Below are 12,268 nucleotides of genomic sequence, written 5' to 3' on the forward strand. Positions count from 1 at the left end.
ATGGGAGGGGGAGTTGAAGTGCTGAGCCACCGGGAGTTCAGGTAGGTTATTGCGGACTGAGCGGAGGTGTTCGGCGAAACGATCGCCCAACCTCCTCTTAGTCTCCCCGATGTAAATCAGCTTGAGAGAGATATGGGCCAGACACACATAAATGGGATGAGCTTGGACTGGGCATCCTGGTCGACATGGCCGAGTTGGCCAGAAGGACCTGTTTCCATGTTGAATGATTCTATCACCTCTTGGCCATCTAATGACACCCATCAGAAAATGCCACCCATTCCCTGCAATATAGATCCTGTTCTACAAGTTTGCATTAGTTTTCTCTAGACCTGCAGCGCAGAAACATGCCCTTCGGCCCATTGAGTTTGCGCCGACTAATGATCCCCATGCACTAGCACTCTCCTACACGAGGGACAATTTGCAATCTTTACCAAAGTCACTTACCCTGCAAACTGGTACGTCTTTGGAGCGTGGGAGGAAACTGGAAAACCCATGCGGTCACGGGAAAAACGTACAAATTCCGTCCAGACTCCATCTGTAGTCGGGATCGTACCCGGGTCTCTGGCGCTGTGAGGCAGCAACTCTACCGCTGCGCCACCATGCCACCATTCTGGATCCCAGGAGAGTTTCCATTTAACACTGAATCAATTCGTTTTTGGAGAATGGTGTTACTGTTTGAAGTCTGCTGCTGTGCTCCGGATAGGGCTCACAAAACCGAATGAATGCAGGAAAATGGTACAATATTCCAACTAAAGCTGCCAGTCCAGATGGCAGCAGTACCCTGCTAATTAGAACACTGTTTTAAACTCAGTAAAACAAAAGGGCTGGAAGTGGTATTTTTGAAAAGAGGAGCTTTGACATTTGAACTCATAGAGTTCCAAAGAGGTCGTAGTCATTAGCAACACAGATGCAGCAAAACCGAAAACATACAGTTTCAAAGGTTGCTTCAAGTTTTGGAAATAGTTATGTCAGTGACAAATGTCACACTTGAGGTGTCATTGCAATTCATGTTCTAGGAAATAAAACTCACATTCCAGGAAATAAACTACCTTTCAAAAGCTGCCGAAACATGCCTAATCCGGGGCATGTGTAATCTTTAAGGATGATCGTGGTTGACATTTAACAGAATATATGATGAATTCAGCAACACTCAATTTGGAATTAACTCCAAGTACTTTTGGAAATTCAATTTTTCTAAATATCAAACCCGTGTGGAGTAAAGCTCTAATAATCCACTCTCCGTTTGTTTAAGATGCTAATGGATCAATATTTAGGCTGTGTGGATGCAGATTCCCACTCTCACGTTGACATACCAGGGCCCTGGTGTCCTGCACTCTCTTTAAACTCAGAGCTAGTTTGTAGCTTATCACAATGCGCTTGCAAACATCTTTGAGAAAGTAAATGCAAACTGTAGAAACAAAGAACTGCAGATGCTGGTTTACACCAAAGATAGATGCAAAGTGGAGTAACTCAGCGGGTCAGGCAACATCTCTGGAGAAAAAGGATGGGTGATGTTTCGGGTTGGAAGAAGGGTCCCAAACCGAAACGTCACCCATCGTTTTGCTCCAGAGATGCCGCCTGACCCGCTGATTTACTTAAGCAATTTGTGTCTAAATTAAAACTGTGTTGGATTGAGCATTAATTGGGATAATGTCAATAATCCAAAAAAAATCCTGTTTATTTTTTAACCTTGAGCATAGACATAGAAAATAGGTGCATGAGTAGGCCTTTCGGCCCTTCGAGCCTGCACCATTCACCATTCAATATGATCATGGCTGATTATCCAACTCAGTGTCCTGTACCTGCCTTCTCTCCATACCCCCTGATCCCTTTAGCCACAAGGGCCACATCTAACTCCTTCTTAAATATAGCCAATGAACTGGCCTCATCTACCTTCTGTGACAGAGAGTTCCAGAGATGCACCACTCTCTGTGTGAAAAATGGTTTTCTCATCTCGGTCCTAAAAGATTTCCCCCTTATCCTGAAACTGTGACCCCATGTTCTGGACTTCCCCAACATCGGGAACAATCTTCTTGCATCTAGCCTGTCCAACCCTTTGAGAATTTTGTAAGTTTCTATAAGATCCCCCCTAAATCTTCTAAATTCTAGCGAGTACAAGCCGAGTCTATTCAGTCTTTCTTCATATAACAATCTTTCTTTATCTCTTCATATGCATATTGGATAAAAGGAGCTTCACTGTATATGATAGGCCCCCACACAAGCCAACATGAATCAAAGCTGCAGAGATGAAAAGACACATAGTTGCATGTGCTTCATTTATTGGAAGGATTGAATTACATCAAATTTATCAATTCTTTATCTCTGTTTAGCCATGTCGAAACACACACACATACAAACCTATTCATTCATTGCAAACTGATAATTATTAGATTTATTGCAATAACGTATTTTTGTATCCTTGCAGAAAGTTATGTTTCAATTTTGTTGGACTGAAAGTGAACTGCACACAATGGTCCAGAGGTGGCCTCACCGACGACTTGTACAACTGCATCAGGATGTGACAACTTTTGTACTCAACACCATCCTAAATGAAAGCAAGTGTATCAAACGTCTTCCTCACCACCCTGTTCATCTGGCTAGCCCCTTTTGAGGAACCATGCACCTGTATTCCCAGATCCTCTGTCCTGTTGCATTCTCCAGAGCTCCACCACTTACTGTGCAAATCCTGCACTGGTTTGCTACATTGAAGTTGAGCACCTCACACTTGTCAGAGTGCCATTTCATTTGCCGTTCCTTGGACCGCCTTCCCAACACATCTAGATCCCGTAAAAAAAACTCAGATACCATAGAAAATAGCCGTAGGAGTAGGCCATTCGGCCCTTCGAGTCAGCACCACCATTCAATATGAATCATGGCTGATCATCCAAAATCAGTACCCCGTTCCTGCTTTCTCCCCATATCCCTTGATTCCATTAGCCATTCAAGGTACAAAGAACTCTCTCTTGAAAACATCCAGTGAATTTGCCTCCTGTGGCAGAGAATTTCACAGGTTCACAGCTCTCTGGGTGAAATCATTTTTCCTTCCTCAGTCTACACCGTCCCACCAATGTTGTGTGCAAACCAAAGATTCAAATAGTGCTGCATTGTCACCTTCCCTTCATCCAAAAAAAAAACCTATTGTGCGTTTCCTTGATCATCGTCCGCTTTGATCTGTTCTTTACATCCCTTACATGTTCTTTGTATCCTTCCATATCTAATTTCCCTCTCCCCTGACTCTCAGTCTGAAGAAGGGTCTCGTCCCAAAATGTCACCTATCCCTTCTTTCCAGAGATGGTGCGTTTTTTGCTGGTGCTCCAGCATTTTGGGTTCATGAAACGCTCACAAAACAATTGGAAGCCTCTTGACTATTGTGTCACTGTGCCGTCATCTGACGATCCTATGAAAGCATCAGGTGATTGCATTCTTCTGCTTTAGTTCACAAGATCTGCCACAAACCATCCCCCCCCACCACCCACATCCCAAATAAAAACTAGCTTAGCAGTTTTATAACCATGCTCACAGGCCAAAAGAAAATGATAACAGCTTTAACTGCACGGAGATGTCATTTTAAATGGACAGACATCGATGATTCATAAAGTGCCGCAAACAGCCACTGGAGAATAGTAAGCATCCATTCTGCTGGCTGCATCCTCCACATATCTATTCAATCACAGCACACACCATAAATCTGCTCGCCCAGACACAATGATCAAATTGAAATTTGCGAGACTTCAGGTAGCAATAAACATTCTAACAGGCCACAGGTTTTATTTGTGAGAAACAGTGAGCAAAATAAAAAAATCACGAGCTATTTGGGTTGCACGGTGGCGCAGTGTTAAGGTCGCTGCCGTACAGCGCCAGAGACCCGGGTTTGATCCTGCCTACGGGTACTGTCTGTACAGAGTTTGTACATTATCCCCGTGACCACGTGGGTTTACTCTGGGTACTCCGGTTTCCTCCCACACTCCAAAGACGTGCAGGTTTGTAGGTTAATTTGCTTTGGTAAAAAAATAGTTACTTGTCTCTAGTCTGGAGGATAGTGCCAGTGTACGGGATGTTCGCTGGTGGGCCAAAGGGGCTGTTTCTGCGCTGTATCTCCAAAGTAAACTAAATTAAAATTAACTTCTCCCTGTGACCACATGGGCTTTCGTCGGGTGCCCTGGTTTCCTCCCACATCCCAAAGGTGAACAGGTTAGTAGGTTTAAGAAGGAACTGCAGATGCTGGAAAATCGAAGGTACACAAAAATGCTGGAGAAACTCAGCGGGTGCAGCAGCATCTATGGAGCGCCGTCTGAAGAAGGGTTTCGGCCCGAAACGTTGCCTATTTCCTACGCTCCATAGATGCTGCTGCACCCGCTGAGTTTCTCCAGCTTTTTTGTGTACCTTCAGGTTAGTAGGTTAATTGGTTTTCGGTAAGAATTGGAAATTGTCCCTAATGTGCAGGATAATACAGGATAGTACGGGATGATCGCTGGTCGGCGCAGACTCAGCGGGCCAAAGGGCCTGTTTCCGTGCTGTTTCTCTAAAGTATTAGAACATTTGCATGCTTCAACAAACAAGTATTTGGGAAGAAAAACAGGTACTTATCGCATAGCCCGTCACATACAATTAACTGTCATATATCTTCCTCAGCTTCCAATCTAAATCTTTTTTTTTTGCCATAGAGACACTGTCTGCATGATTCACATTTAAATTCACTGACCATTCCTCTTTTTAATAGTAACATGGAACTTTTAGCAGCTACCAGAATTAAAATGGTAAGAGAATTGCACATTGGCCAGATGGATTATGCTCAGGAATAAAACAGTACACTTTCACTGCCATGTAGTATGGAAAATATGCTAAATGATCGAATTGGCACTTCAATTCATCACCTAGAGGCAAGATTATGACCAAATGAACCAAACTGATAGCACACTAGATCTGTTTTATACAATGCTCACCATTCAGTGCTTGAGTACCTTATTAAAGGTTTCCGATTGTGTAGTGAGTGCTTCATAAACCCATTGTGGTTTCCTGGGCTAGCTATACATGCCTGAACTCATTTTATTCCAAAATACAATTGTCAAAACTCTCCAACTTCAACCAATCAATTAACCCATAGTTCACCATTAGAAAAATAGAATCTTTTTTTAAATATAATCCATCGGTTCTCTTTCTGCATTGCATTTCTCACCTTGAGGATGGACTCTTATAGAAAAGACATCTCTTCACACACAATTGACTGTCATGTGTCTTCCTCAGCAACCAGTCAATCTTTTGTTTTGCATTCAAGACACTGTCTCTGTAACTCTTCTTCAATTCACCGACCATTTCTCTTTTTTTAATTTGTTTTTTTAATAGCAACATGGAATTTTTAGCATCTACCAGAAATTAAAATGGTAGGAGAAATGTGCATAGGGCCGCTCTCATCCAAATGGATAATGGTCAGGAACATGACAGTACACACTCACTGCCATGTCCGTGCAGAAAATATGCTAAATTGCTCAATTGGCTCTTCAATTATTGATCTGGAGGCGAGGTTATGGCCAGATTATGAGGATGTTGCCAGGACTCGACGGTCTGAGCTACAGGGACATTAAGTAGGCTGGGTCTCTATACCATGGAGTGCAGGAGGACGAGGGATGATCTTATAGAGGTGTAAAAAATCATGAGAGGAATAGATCGGGAAGATGCACAGAGTTTCTTGACCAGAGTAGCGGAATCAAGGAACAGAGGACGTAGGTTTAAGGTGAAGGGGAAAAGATTTAATAGGAATCTGAGGGCAAACTTTATTACACAAAGGGTGGTGGGTGTATGGAACAAGATGACGGAGGAGGTAGTTGAGGCTGGGACTATCCCAAATTTTAAGAAACAATTAGACAGGTACATGGATAGGACAAATTTGGAGCGATATGGACCAAACGCAGGCAGGTGGGACTAGTGTAGGTGGAGACATGTTGGCCGGTGTGGGCAAGTTGGGCCGAAGGGCCTGTTTCCGCACTGTATCACTTTATGACTTTATGGCCAAATGAACCAAACTGATAGCACGTTACATCTGTTTTATACAATGGGCATCATTCAGTTTGAGTACAGTGTTAGAGTGTTCCTATTGTTTAGTGAGTGCTTCATAGACCCACTGTGCTTTCCTGGGCTAGCTATACGTGCCTGAACTCATTTGATTCCAAAATGCAATTGGCAAAACTGTGAATTGCCTTTCCAACTTCAACCAATCAATTAACCCATAGATCACTGCTACAAAAATAGAATATTTTTATAACATCATTCATAAGTTCTCTTTCTGTATTGCGTTTCTTACCTTAAAGTAGACTCTTATAGAAAATGCAGCATTCTCTAAATGACCTGTAATTAAATGATGAACATCGCTTATTATCATTTCAAGGGAACATCATATAAACTTTATAAAAGTGTGAAGAAGGGTCTTGACCCGAAACGTCACCTATCCTTGTTCTCCAGAGGTGCTGCCTGAACGACTGAGTTATTGCAACATTTTGTGTCTATCTTCGGTGTAAACCAGCACCTGCAGTTCCTTCCTACATATTGTATAAGCTTTGTTGATTATGAACAAACTGTCGAATTTGGGAAAAAGAAACAGGACTTTAAAAACAGTAAAAAAAACAAAACAATTAAAGTGTCCATGAGCCATCTCTGGACAATAGATTGATTTGAAGAGATAGCTTGAAAACAGGCCCTTCGGCCCACTGAGTCCATGCTGACCGTGGATCTCCCATCACACTAGTTCTATGTTCTTTCTCATCCACTCACTATAAATTAGGGGCAATTGCAAGAGGTGAATTAACCTACAAACCCGCATATCCTTGAGGACGTGGAGGGTTGTTTAAGAAGGAACTGCAGATGCTGGACAATCGAAGGTAGACAAAAGTGTGGGGAAACTCAGCGGGTGCAGCAGCATCTATGGAGCGAAGGAAATAGGCAACGTTTCGGGCCGAAACCCTTCTTCAAATGAAAAGGATGCGTGTCATTTTGGGACAGGACCCTTCTTCAAATGATGCAGTGTTTCGGCCCAAAATATTGCCTATTTCCTTCGCTCCATAGATGCTGCTGCACCCGCTGAGTTTCTCCAGCACTTTTGTCTACCGAGGTTGTGGGAGGAAACGGGAGCGCGCAGAGGAAACTGTGTGATCAGAGGGAAAATGTGCAAACTCCACACAGCAGCACCCAAAGTTAGGATCAAAGCCAGGTCTCCGGTGCGTGGAGGCAACAGCTCTGCCAGCTGTGCCACTGTGCAGTTTAATTATTCTGAGGTCACTTTTCTTCTGTGAATAAACCATCACATTTGTTGCAATGGAATTAGATAGGACTGATGTTAATGGAATTCTGAAGTGGCAAAGGTGCAATTGAGGAATACTTGGGGGATGGCATCATGTCTGGCAACTCTGTGTACTGTAGAAACAAAGAACTTGGATGCTGGTTTATACCATGGATAGACACAACGTATTGGACTAACTCAGCGGGTCACGCAACATCTCTGGAGAAAAAGGATGCATGTCGGTTCGGGACAGGACCCTTCTTCATACTGAAAAGGGTTCGGATCTGAAACATCACCCATCCCTTTTCTCCAGTGATGTTGCCTGACCCGCTGAGTAACTCCAGCACTTTGCGTCTAACTCTGTATACTGTCTCAGTGTACACTTGTAGTGTGTCTGAGATGCTTATCTAAGATGTATCCAAGTGGTTCATGTATGGTGATACTTGTCCTAGACTGTAGACAAACATGCATTACACTGTAACTCGTTATACGTGACAATAAAGTTCCATTGTACCATTGAACGCTTGTGTGTCTGTGTTTGCATCTGTGTGTGCGGCTGTGTATGTGTGTGTGTGCGAGAGAGAGAGAGAGAGAAGAGAAAGAGAGAGAGAGAGAGAGAGAGAAAGAGAGAGAGAGAGAGAGAGAGAGAGAGACAGAGAGAGAGAGAGAGAGAGAGAGAGAGAGAGAGAGAGGCGAGGGACAGAGAGCGGGAGGGGGAGGGGAGAGAGAGAGGAGAGAGAGAGGGAGAGAGAGAGAGATAGAGAGGAGGGGAGGAGGGGAGGGGGGGAGGGGGGGGGGGAGGGGGGGGGAGGGGAGAGGGAGGAGAGAGAGGGAGAGGGGGAGAGAGAGGGAGAGAGGGAGAGGGGAGAGAGAGGGAGAGAGAGAGAGAGAGAGAGAGAGAATAATATGTTTGAATATTTCTCCTAGATGTGCCAATCTAAAAGATCTCACTTCAGTTCTTGAAACACACAAGGGATAACATTTCCATCAGACACATGGTGATTACTTTTAAGAGATGCCCAAATTAAAATGACCTGCCCTATATAACCACAGTCTGCATTCACTCCAATATTGCACCTATATACTAGTGAAACACGAATCTATTTAAAACTGCATCATATTCCGAGTTTTTCTTTTTTCATTTTGCTTTTTTCAAATTTTGAGACTGAACTATCTGATCTTCCCAATCCATCTCAAATCAGGCAAAAAGCCCCTGTACAAAAGATGTGATGAACTCAGATTGCAAGGCACAGTAGCTGGTATGTTATTCCTCATAGCTATCTAGACTACACTTCTTCCCACCCTGCTTCCTGTAAAGACACTATCCCCTACTCCCAATTCCTCCATCTATTCCGCATCTGCACCCAGGATGGGGTTTTCCATACCAGGTCATCGGAGATGTCCTCATTCTTTAGGGAACGGGAGTTCCCCTCTTCCATTATAGATGAGGCTCTCACTGGGGTCTCCTCTATATCCCGCAGCTCCCCTCTTGCTCCCTCTCCCCCCCATTCGTAACAAGGACTGAGTCCCCCTTGTCTTCACCTTCCACCCCCTCAGCCGTCACATACAGCATATAATCCTCCAACATTTTTGCCACCTCCAACGGGATCCCACGACTGGCTACATCTTCCCATCTCCAGCCCTTTCTGCTTTCCACAGAAACCATTCCCTCTGCAACACCCTTCCCACCCAAACGACCCCCTCCCCAGGTACTTTCCCCTGCAACCACAGGAGATGCAACACCTGTCCCTTTAACTCCCCCCTCGACTCCATCCAAGGACCCCAACAGTCTTTCCAGGTGAAGCAGAGGTTCACTTACACCTCCTCCAACCTCATCTACTGTATCCGCTGTTCCAGGTGTCAACTCAAATACATCGGCGAGACCAAACAGGCTCGACAATCGTTTTGCTGAACACCTTCGCTCAGTCTGCCTTAACCTACCTGATATCCCGGTTGCTCAGCACTTTAACTCCCCCTCCCATTCCCAATCTGACTTTTCTGTCCTGGGCCTCCTCCATTGTCAGAGTGAGGCCCAGCGCAAATTGGAGGAACAGCATCTCATATTTTGCTTGGGTAGCTTACACCCCAGCGGTATGAACATTGACTTCTCTAACTTCAAATAGCCCTTGCTTTCCCTCTCTCTCCATCCCCTTCCCCTTCCCAGATCTCCCACCAGTCTTACTGTCTCCGACTACATTCTATCTCTGTCCCGCCCACTCCCCTGACATCGGTCTGAAGAAGGGTCTCGACCCGAAACGTCACCCATTCCTTCTCTCCAGAGATGCTGCCTGTCCCACTCTCCAGCATTTTGAGTCAATCCATTACTTCTATCCTGTTCCGCTGAGTTACTCCAGCATTTTGTGTCTATCAAGACTGAAACATTCATTGCCTCATCATCTTTTGCAAACAGCATCCAGCTGAGTAATACACATTTTGGTTGTGGTTCCATCACCCATTACTGCAACATTCCAAACTGTTGCTGGTGTTTTGGAAACAGAAAAATACATAAGGAATAACATATTTCTAAGGATTTAGGTTCAATGATTTTACCCATTTGACATTGCAACAAAAATAGAATATTTATAAGATGTTGCTTTACTCTGCAAAATTCACCGCTGTTTAGTTTAGAGATATGCCGCAGAAACAGGCCCTTCTGCCCACTGAGTCCACACTGACCAGTAATCCCCACCATTAACACTACCATTATCCTACACACACTAGGGACAACTTACAATTATACCAAGACAATTAACCTGCAAAGCTTTATGACTTTGGAGTGTGGGAGGAAACTGGAGATCCTGGAGAAAACCAACATGGTCACAGGGAGAACGTACAAAGTAATCGTAGTCAGGATGGAACCTGGGTCTCTGGTGCTTTTGGGCAGCAACTCTACGGTCCTCACTGTTCCTATTGTTGTAGAATTGTCAGCGTACAGTAATTTCGTCATCCAGTTGTCAGACACGAGGGAAAGAAAACTACTTTTTTTTGTGTCCATATTAATAAACATTCAAATTCCTTTTTGAGGGATTTTCTGGTTGATTCAATCCTTCCATTCTTTGACTTTGTAATATAGTTGTGAACGGGGACATTCTGAATAGCTGTGTTCATACCATGTCCTTGGTTGGACAGTCAAATCAAATGGTTTGCCTGCTTGTAACATTATCACAGACTGTCGGAAAAAAGTCTTGATATGTCAACAGTTTGCTGGCTTTGCCAGATAAATAAACAGCCACTTTCTTCTATACATTTACATGTACGCCTGCTGTATCTCAATACATCTGTGAAAACATTTGCCTCGTAGTTCAGAGTTGCTTGGGAACAAACATAACCATATTACCAGCAGAATTATTGCTGTAATATTTGTGGCCACAAAAACTGTCCAAATCTTGGTCACTGTTGTATCATAAAAAAAATAATGTGGTATCAAGCGTTTTATTCATTCTCTTCGACAAACTTGCATGTTGTGGGAGTTCTTCCACCAAAGAGGATTGAATAAAAGCTCAGTAAAGGTGGGATGATTTAAATCAACTCGAGTATGAGGGAAAGAGGTGGAATATTCAGAGATGCTATTCCATGACCTTTGCTTATGTATACTTCACCTTATCCCTATACCTCCCCTGTGGAGAAGTGGGAATGGATTAATTGCCATCAATTTTAAATTTCTCCTCTTCCCTTGGCCTTTCGTTCTTCATAAGTTCATAAGCTATAAGAGCAGAATTAGGTCATTCGGCCCTTCGAGCCTGCACCGCCATTCATTATGATCATGGCTGATCATCCAACTCAGTATCCCGTACCTGCCTTCTCTCCATACCCCCTGATCCCTTTAGCCACAAGGGCCACATCTAACTCCCCCTTAAATATAGCCAATGAACAGGCCTCGACCACCCTCTGTGGCAGAGAGTTCCAGAGATTCACCACTCTCTGTGTGAAAAAAGTTCTTCTCATCTCGGTTTTAAAGGATTTCCCCCTTATCCTTAAGTTGTGACCCCTTGTCCTGGACTTCCCCAACATCGGGAGCAATCTTCCTGCATCTAGCCTGTCCAACCCCTTAAGAATTTTGTAAGTTTCTATAAGATCCCCTCTCAATCTCCTAAATTCTAGAGAGTATAAACCAAGTCTATCCAGTCTTTCTTCATAAGACATTCCTGACATCCCAGGAATCAGTCTGGTGAACCTTCTCTGCACTCCCTCTATGGCAATAATGTCCTTCCTCAGATTTGGAGACCAAAACTGTACGCAATACTCCAAGTGTGGTCTCACCAAGACCCTGTACAACTGCAGTAGAACCTCCCTGCTCCTATACTCAAATCATTTTGCTATGAAAGCTAACATACCATTCGCTTTCTTCACTGCCTGCTGCACCTGCATGCCTACCTTCAATGACTTGTGTACCATGACACCCAGGTCTCGCTGCATCTCCCCCTTTTCCTAGTCGGCCACCATTTGGATAATAGTTTGCTTTCCCGTTTTTGCCACCAAAATGGATAACCTCACATTTATTCACATTATACTGCATCTGCCAAACATTTGCCCACTCAGCCAACCTATCCAAGTCACCTTGCAGTCTCCTAGTATCCTCCTCACAGCTAACGCTGCCCCCCAGCTTAGTGTCATCCGCAAACTTGGAGATATTGCCTTCAATTCCCTCATCCAGATTATTAATATATATTGTAAATAGCTGGGGTCCCAGTACTGAGCCTTGCGGTACCCCACTAGTCACTGCCTGCCATTGTGAAAAGGACCCGTTTACTCCTACTCTTTGCTTCCTGTTTGCCAGCCAGTTCTCTATCCACATCAATACTGAACCCCCAATGCCGTGTGCTTTAAGTTTGTATACTAATCTCTTATGTGGGACCTTGTCGAAAGCCTTCTGGAAGTCCAGATACACCACATCCACTGGTTCTCCCCTATCCACGCTACTAGTTACATCCTCGAAAAATTCTATAAGATTCGTCAGACATGATTTACCTTTTGTAAATCCATGCTGACTTTGTCCAA

General features: G+C 44.0%; 1 protein-coding gene across 1 annotated transcript in view; it reads right to left on the bottom strand.

Moving 5' to 3' along the window:
• tenm1 (teneurin transmembrane protein 1) overlaps positions 1–12,268 on the bottom strand; it is a 1,787,780-nt gene that overhangs the window by 1,028,548 nt on the left and 746,964 nt on the right. Inside the window, exon 4 of the mRNA XM_055643570.1 lies at positions 6,299–6,342. The gene's annotated coding sequence lies outside the window, so the exon portion shown is untranslated. The remainder of the gene's footprint in view (positions 1–6,298; positions 6,343–12,268) is intronic.

Source organism: Leucoraja erinacea, chromosome 12 (genome assembly GCF_028641065.1).
Source record: "Leucoraja erinacea ecotype New England chromosome 12, Leri_hhj_1, whole genome shotgun sequence".
Taxonomy (NCBI): domain Eukaryota; kingdom Metazoa; phylum Chordata; class Chondrichthyes; order Rajiformes; family Rajidae; genus Leucoraja; species Leucoraja erinaceus.